At 39.0% G+C, this 8,145-nt stretch overlaps 1 pseudogene; it reads left to right on the top strand.

The window, feature by feature from the left end:
- The first annotated feature begins 4,547 nt into the window (after positions 1–4,547).
- Positions 4,548–5,160, top strand: LOC106734310 (translationally-controlled tumor protein pseudogene; annotated as a pseudogene).
- The last annotated feature ends 2,985 nt before the right edge of the window (positions 5,161–8,145 follow it).

Below are 8,145 nucleotides of genomic sequence, written 5' to 3'. Positions count from 1 at the left end.
CTGGAGCCTCCAGAAAGAACCAATGCTGCCGACGCCTTGATTTTTATCCTATAGACTCATTTAGACTTCTGACATCCAGAACTGTAGGAGAATAAATTTGTGTTGTTTTTAGCCACTAATTTTGTGGCAATTTGTTACAGCAGCCATAGAAAACACTCTCATAAATACTATTCTCTAGACACAAAGTTGGGCACCAGAGGTGTAGGCAAACAAGACAGAAATGATCCTTCCTTACTTTAAAGGATTATACACATGATCTGATAGGGAATGTAGACATTAAACAACTAAATAGACACACACACATGCACACACACATACACACATACAAATAAAATAGTCATGATAGTAATGTAGTTAGATTGATGATAATTACTTTAGATTGATGAGGACAGAAAAGTCTGCTTGAATAAATTACATTTAAACTGGGACCTGAAAGATGAATGGAGTGTAGTGCCCTGAGGCAGAGTGGTATCTGAGCTCGGGTGGTATGAGAAGTAGCTGGGGAGACAGACAGGATCCAAAACATGCCAGACCCTGTCATTCACATTACAGACTATAGATTTTTCTTAAGTTCGATGGGAAGACATTGAAAGATTTAAAACAAGCAAGTGATATACTATAGTTACATGTTTAAAGATGATTGTGACTTTTTGAAGGAATTAGGTTGAAAGTGGACAGTGGTAACAGAAGGGAGACCAATAAGAGACTATGCAGGAAATGATGGGTGTGGAGAGGAAGAGATTTGGATGTACTCAATATTTTATTTTGAGACAGTGCCTATAGGACTGGAAAAATAAATGTGGGCATGAGGCATTAAGGACATTTATCAAGTTTCTAATATTAGCATATGGGCAGATGTTTGTACCTTTCCTGGAATGAGAACACCCTGAAGGAATATACAGGATGGAGGCCATTAACGTAAAATGTAGAGTTTTCAAAATGTTAAATTTGAGGTGCCTGTGGAATAACCAAGTAAAATGTCAAGTAGGTAGTAGTTGAACATGTAGGTTCGAGCTCCAAAATGATTACTCAGATGGCACTTAAGAACATAGAGGTGGCTGAAATTACCCAGAAAAAAATCAGTAGTCTATAGGAGACACTTAAAGCTGAACCTGAAAAATGTCTTCCATTTAGGGTGCAAGTAAGGGGGGAAGAGATAGCAAAGAAAATTGAGATGGAATGCTCGGAAAGTGGAGAAAACCATTATCATGTAATCAGTGAGGCCCAGGGATGAGTAGAAGAATGTGGGAGTTTTGATGCCAATAGGAGGTAAAATAGATGAGAACCGTACAGTGTTCCAGGACTGAGCAATGCTGGCAATTTTAGGTAACCAAGGTTGCAGGAGCAATTTTGGTGGGTAACCAGAGCTAGACTTAAGAAAGATAATTTTACAGTGAAGTGAATCATTGTGTAAGTGACTTCGGCAGGGTTACGTTTAGTATAGAAAGGGACAGGGAGTCAAGAGATAGCAGATAAGAGATGCACAATCAGGGCAAAGTTCTTTTATAGGTAACAGATTTGCAGATTTATGCACAGAGGAGGGAGGGAAAGACAGGATTTCTCCAGGAAAGAAGGGAAAGAATCTGTGGGACAAGTCTCTAGGAAAACTGGGAAGGGTAGGGTCTCATCTCTAAGAAGGGATTAGTCTTCACCAGGAAGAAAACACTCCCTTCAGAAGGAGAGGGTACAGATGCTGGCTCGTTTGTGTTCTGAGAGGCAGGACAGAGAAGGGGGATTCCTTCTCTTAAACCCTGTTCCCATGATGATGGTCATCTACTAAAAGTGATGTGAAATTGAAGTACAATTTTAGGTTTTAGGAAGGTGAAGAAGTCACTGATGAGCAGTAGCTGAGAAGGAAGTGACCAAGACAGGCCTTTCATTTCTTTTTACTTCATTTTAAACAGGTACCTACTCCAGCACCATCATACCTGTAGAGCAGCAATTTGCATAAACCTTTCTCCTTTATAGGATTATGAGCCCCTTACAGGCGGAGATCTAGTCTTCATCTCTGTGACTTCAATATTGTTACTGGTTGCTATGGTCTAAGTGGGGACTTCGAATCATTTGGGAGAATGTTGTGTATTCTGTAATTTTTTTTAATTTGAAGAAATAGTATACAATGTAATATTATATAAAGCAAAATTTTAGGGGCTAGCAGGTGGTGTGGTGGCTGGGACACTGGTCTCCCTAATGATCAACCACAGTTCGAGTCCCAAACCTGGCAGCTTGCTTTCTCACTTTCTCTCTCTCTGTCCCTCTCTAGTCAAATTTAAAAATAAATAAATAAAGTTAAATTTTTTAGAGGTTTTTGCTATAAGGTGCATGCACTTGCCAGAAAGAGAGAGACAGAGAGACAAAGCGAGAAATCATCCCCCCTGGGGGGTGGTGGTAGTGGCCGTACTGCAATCCCTCAATATTGTTACTGGTTGCTATGGTCTAAGTGGGGACTTCGAATCATTTGGGAGAATGTTGTGTATTCTGTAATTTTTTTTAATTTGAAGAAATAGTATACAATGTAATATTATATAAAGCAAAATTTTAGGGGCTAGCAGGTGGTGTGGTGGCTGGGACACTGGTCTCCCTAATGATCAACCACAGTTCGAGTCCCAAACCTGGCAGCTTGCTTTCTCACTTTCTCTCTCTCTGTCCCTCTCTAGTCAAATTTAAAAATAAATAAATAAAGTTAAATTTTTTAGAGGTTTTTGCTATAAGGTGCATGCACTTGCCAGAAAGAGAGAGACAGAGAGACAAAGCGAGAAATCATCCCCCCTGGGGGGTGGTGGTAGTGGCCATACTGCAATCCCTTCTCCTCCATTTTCCTCTATGGATCTTGGGCACACACATACACACACACCTGGCATACATTTAAGTCACCGGATCCAGGACATGAACCGCAGTTGATTACATGGGAGTCCATCAACATAGCCATTATGCTAACTGCTGGTCCCACAAAAATAAATAAAGTTAAATAAAATAATTTTTAAAAAATTTACAAATCCCAGTTAAAATTTCTGGCTTCCACAAACGTATTTACTCTACTATGTTATAACTATAATTATGGTGGGTGTTAAGGCTCAGTGGAAAAGTAGGGGAAGGGAGAGAATCCCAAGAGGAGAATGGAGAAGGAACTGCAGCATGGCCAGCACCCGGGAAAGTGATTTCTCTGATTTTTCTGTCTCACTGTCTCTTTCTGTCTCTCTGGTAAGCACATACATCCTATAGCAAAAATCTCTCAAAAATAAAAAGTATAAAATTCAATAATTCTTAGTAAGTTCACAGAGTTTTGCCACTGCTATGACAATCAGATTTTAGAACATTTCTATTACTTCAAAAAGATACCTATTCAGTAGCTCATCTGTACTCTTCATTCCCACCGCAGCTTCAGGCAGTCTTTATTAATTTTCCTATGATATATCATACAAATGGGTCATATAGTATATAATCTTTTGTGTCTGGTTTCTTTCACTTAACATGTTTTTGAGATGCATTCATGTTAAAATATGTATCAGTACTTTGGTCCTTTTTATTGCTGAAATAGTATTTATTGTATGGATATAACACATTTTACTTATTCATCCACTGGTTAATAAGCATGTGGGTTATTTCTACATTTTTGGATATTATGGATAATATTCCTACCTATGGACATTCACATATGAATCTTTGTGTGAACATAAGTTTTTATTTCTTTTATTAAGATAACTAGGAAGTGGAAATATGCATCATATTACAACTCTGACATTTAAGAAACTGTTTTATGAAGTGGCTGCACCATTTTATATTCCCACCAGCAGAGTACAAGAGTTACAGTTTCTCTGCACCCTTGCCAACAATTCTTACTGTCTGCCTTTTTATTCATTAACTTTGAAAATATCATTAAGAATGTGTAAAACACTATACAACTTTTATAGTTCCTTAGGTGAAAGCTGCTATTCCTGAACCACATTTCAAGAAATAGATTATTTTTTGTAGAAGCTTAGGATCTATGTATATCTTTCGGCTGTTGTACTAAAATCTAAAGACTCTAATGTGGGACCAGCAGGTGGCATGGTGGTTAAGGTGCTGGACACTCCCACATGGCCGACCACGGTTCAAGTACCGGACCTGGTGGCTTGCTTTCTCACTTTCCCTCTCTCTCTCTCTCTGTGTATCTCTCTCTGGTCAAATTAAAATAAATGAATGAATAAATAAAATTAAATAAATAATTATTTAAAAAAATAAATAAAGGCTTTAATGCTTTTGTAAAATGTATGTGAGCATGTGCACATGCATGTTTATGGCAGATACTATTTATTGTACACCAGTATCTAGTCTTTCTTCCTTACAGAGAAATAGAATTTTTGGTGAGTACAATAAAAGAGTCATTTCACAGCCGCTCTTGCAGCTAGATGTAGCTGTATGACTTAGAAGTGAGCAAGTGAGTTTTTTCTACCCGCTCTCCTCCTCCATCCCCAACATTACTGCCCCAGCTGCACTGCACTTACTCCGAGCTCTAGGCTCCTACTCAACTAGCACCACCTTGTCTCCCTCTAGCAGTCACTGTGATTATCTTCTGGAACCTCATCAACCATGAGGAGATGTTCTCCAACATTTACAAGATCCAGAGATCATGGTCAGGCTGTGCCTGGAAGTGGAGGGGGAGATGGTCAGTAGGAGAGAGGGTAACATTGATGACTCACTCATTGGTGGAAATGCCTCCACTGAAGGCCCTGATGGCGAAAGTTCTGAAAGCACAGCGGTCACTGGTGTTGACATTGTCAGGAACCATCACTTTCAGGAAACCAGCTTCACAAAAGAAGCCTACAAGAAGAACATCAGAGATTATATGAAGTCAATCAAAGGTAAACTTGAAGAACAGAGACCAAAAAGAGTAAAACCTTTTATGACAGAGACTGCAGAATAAATCAAGTATATTCTTGCTAATTTCAAATACCACCATTCTTCATTGGTGAAAACATGAATCCAGGTGGCATGGTTGCACTGCTGGACTACTGAGAGGATGGTGTGATCCCATATATGATTTTCTTTAAGGATGGATTAGAAATGGAAAAATGTCAACAAATTTGGCAATTACTTTGGATCACCAGTCATCATAACTGACTGCTGCTTGTCATTTACAAAACACCAAAACTAAAGACAAGTGGGATTGATGTCATCTTGAGTGCTTCATTTATTTTGATTGTGATTTATTTGGAGTGGAGGCATTTTTTAAAAAGAACTATTTGTTTAATTTTACTTATTCATTTTTTTAAAAATTTGACTAGAGAAACACACACACACACACACACACACACACACACACACACACAGAGAGAGAGAGAGAGAGAGAGAGAGAGAGAGAGAGAGAGAGGGAAAGCAAGCCACCAGATCCAGGACTCGAACCATGGTTGGCCATGTGGAAGTGTCCAGCGCCTTAACCACCATGCCACCTGCTGGTCACAAGGAGGCATTGTTTTTAAGGAAAACAGTATGTCATGTAGATTGTCTAAAAATAAAATGCATTTAAACCCATTGAGAGAATGCCTGTTAGTTTAATACATTTAAACTAAATCTTCACGTAGTGTTCCTGAAGAAGCTAGAGCCTGGTTATAAACTATTACTAGAAAGCATAAGACTGCCTTCAAAAACTTTCTACAGTGAAAACTACTTGTGGGACTGGAATATATTTTAAAAAATCAAAAGTTTTAATTCTGAGTTGCAATAAAGGAAAAAGACCATGCTTATAGCTTGCCAACATTTGAAGTGGAACCTTTTCAAATCACCTGCAGTGGAAGTAGTTAACTCTGGAAGAGATTACCAAAAGAATAAAAAGAGACTAAATCAGTTGGAAAAAAAGAAGTAAGGAAGTGAGCCGATGGCATGGTAGTTAAGGTAGCTGGATCCCACATGGGTGTCCACATGAATGGAATTCAAGTTCTGGACCAACACCTTGAAAAACAAGCTGGACACCTGTACCTGTGTGCCCTCAGATCCCATGACGGGAATGGAAGAGAAGGCATGATCATCTCCCCAGGGAATGCTTTCTTACTGTTCTTTTCTTTCTCTGTCTCTCTCTGGCACACACCTTATAGCATTTTTTTTTTTTTAATGAGCCAGTCTTTTACCTCTTTCTATATCCTTACTTACTGGAAAGTGGAAATGACAGTAAAAGCAAGCATAGCTACCTTAATCCAAAGGGTGATGTGACCATGTGCTGGGGTGGGCAGGGCATCAAAAGAGAGGAGACCTGGGACTCTTATAATTGCAGGGTCTCCAAATCAGCCCTGGATTGTTTGCCTGAACTTTTAACATGAGGGGTAAATATGTTCTGAAACCCAGGGTTATTCTGAGGCTATCTGTTACAACAACCAAAATGTGAATTTACTGACATTGAGAATTGCTCTGGTAGAAAATGGCTAGAATAGGAGTCTTCACCAATGAACATGATCATACAAGAAAATGCAGAATAATGTAAGAAAAAGGGCCCTGGAGTTGAAATAAGAATACTGGGGTTTTAGTATTGACATTACCTCTAGTCAGTTTATTGACCTTGGGCAAGTTTCTTTATTTTTCTGTGTCTCCATCCACAAAGCAAGGTGGTTGTGTATGGTTAAAAATAAATTCTTTTAAACTTGGAAATGATAAGTTCTAGGTTTCAGAAGTATTTTATTATATTCCTTTTTATTGGCTATGCAATTCAATAAAAATTTAAAGTATATGAAATAAACTTTAATATACAGCCAGTGGTGTGGTGGTTAAGGCCGCTGGATCCCATATGGCTAACTGAGCAATTCAAGTTCCAGATCTGGCAACTTTAAAAACATACTCGGTGTACATGTGTGCCCCAAACCCTGTAGGGATGGAGAAATGGAGAAGAGGGGTTTGTGGTGTGAGCAATCCCTATCAGGGGATGCTTTCTCACTTTTTCTCTCTCCCTCTCCAAGAGAACATGCACCCTCTGGCAAATTAAAAGAAAATGTGGACCTTTGGTTCCACCCTTCTTGACTAACATATAGGCACTCCTCATTTAATGACGGAGTTCTGTTCCTACCACTAGGTTATTAAACAAATTGGTCACTAAGCAAGGAGCTTAAAGGCAGATGTCTTATGGTGTGTTGTGACACCGTAGGCTATGTATTTTTCAATAGCTATCACATGACATTATACAAAAAGCATATATTATGTAAGCACCAGAAAGTGACAACACAATAATTTAAATCTGGTGGAGTAGTTTTTATTTATTATAAATACTATTATGGGTACATGATAAAGTGCAAATTTACACATAAAATAGGTAGTCTTGTGTGATTGTGAAGGCTTTGTGTAGTGAATACTAACTGAATGTGGGAAAGAGACGAAGACTGAGATGTAGGATTTCTGGCACTGAAGAACTGGGCATCTGAGTGGTAGTTAAACAGACCATTAAGTAAAGAGTAGCTGCAATATGATGATAATCTTCATCATCTGCATCATTGAGAACATTTCCCAGAGCTAAGAACTCCCCATGTATTAGCTTTTAAAGTCCTCCAATGGGTGCCATTGTCTTCTCCATTATACAAATAAGAAATACGACATTTAATGAAGTTAAGTACCTTTCTCATCATACACACTGTTAGTAGTTATGCCAGGAATGAAATTCCTGAGCCCAGAGCACAAATATTTAATCATTGCTACTCTGCCTCCATGACTTTCTTTACCTTAGTCATTGGGAAATATACCAGAGAGTTTCTGGTAATGGCCACTGGCCAGATGGCCTTTTCACCCATTGTGACTATGAAGGATGGTTATATTTTAAAATGAACAAACATTTTGCTCAGTCGGTTAAGGTGACATGGAGAGGAATCATTGTGACTCATCTGAGAAACAAGGGGAGAACGAGGCTAATGGTGAGACACAGCTGCCAAGTGTTGAAAAGGAGATACGCCATCCTCAAAAACCTGGGACCTAGCAGCATGAGCAGCATGATCGTGGACTCCAAGGGCCAAGCCTCGGAGCTGGATAGACAGCTGTGGTTTAGGGAGGGGAAGGGTGTCAGGCTCCAAGATGAGATGTTTCCTGCCCACTGCTCTTTTGCACAGGCACATCAGAGAAGCTATGCCTGATGGACTCTGAGCAGTTTTTTTTTTTTTTTTTTTTTTTTTTTTTTTTTTTTTCTCTAGACAATGA

Source organism: Tupaia chinensis, unplaced genomic scaffold (genome assembly GCF_000334495.1).
Source record: "Tupaia chinensis unplaced genomic scaffold, TupChi_1.0 Scaffold000093_1, whole genome shotgun sequence".
Lineage (NCBI taxonomy): Eukaryota > Metazoa > Chordata > Mammalia > Scandentia > Tupaiidae > Tupaia > Tupaia belangeri.
Note: the sequence above shows the minus strand (reverse complement) of the source record. Positions and strands in the feature narration are given on the sequence as shown.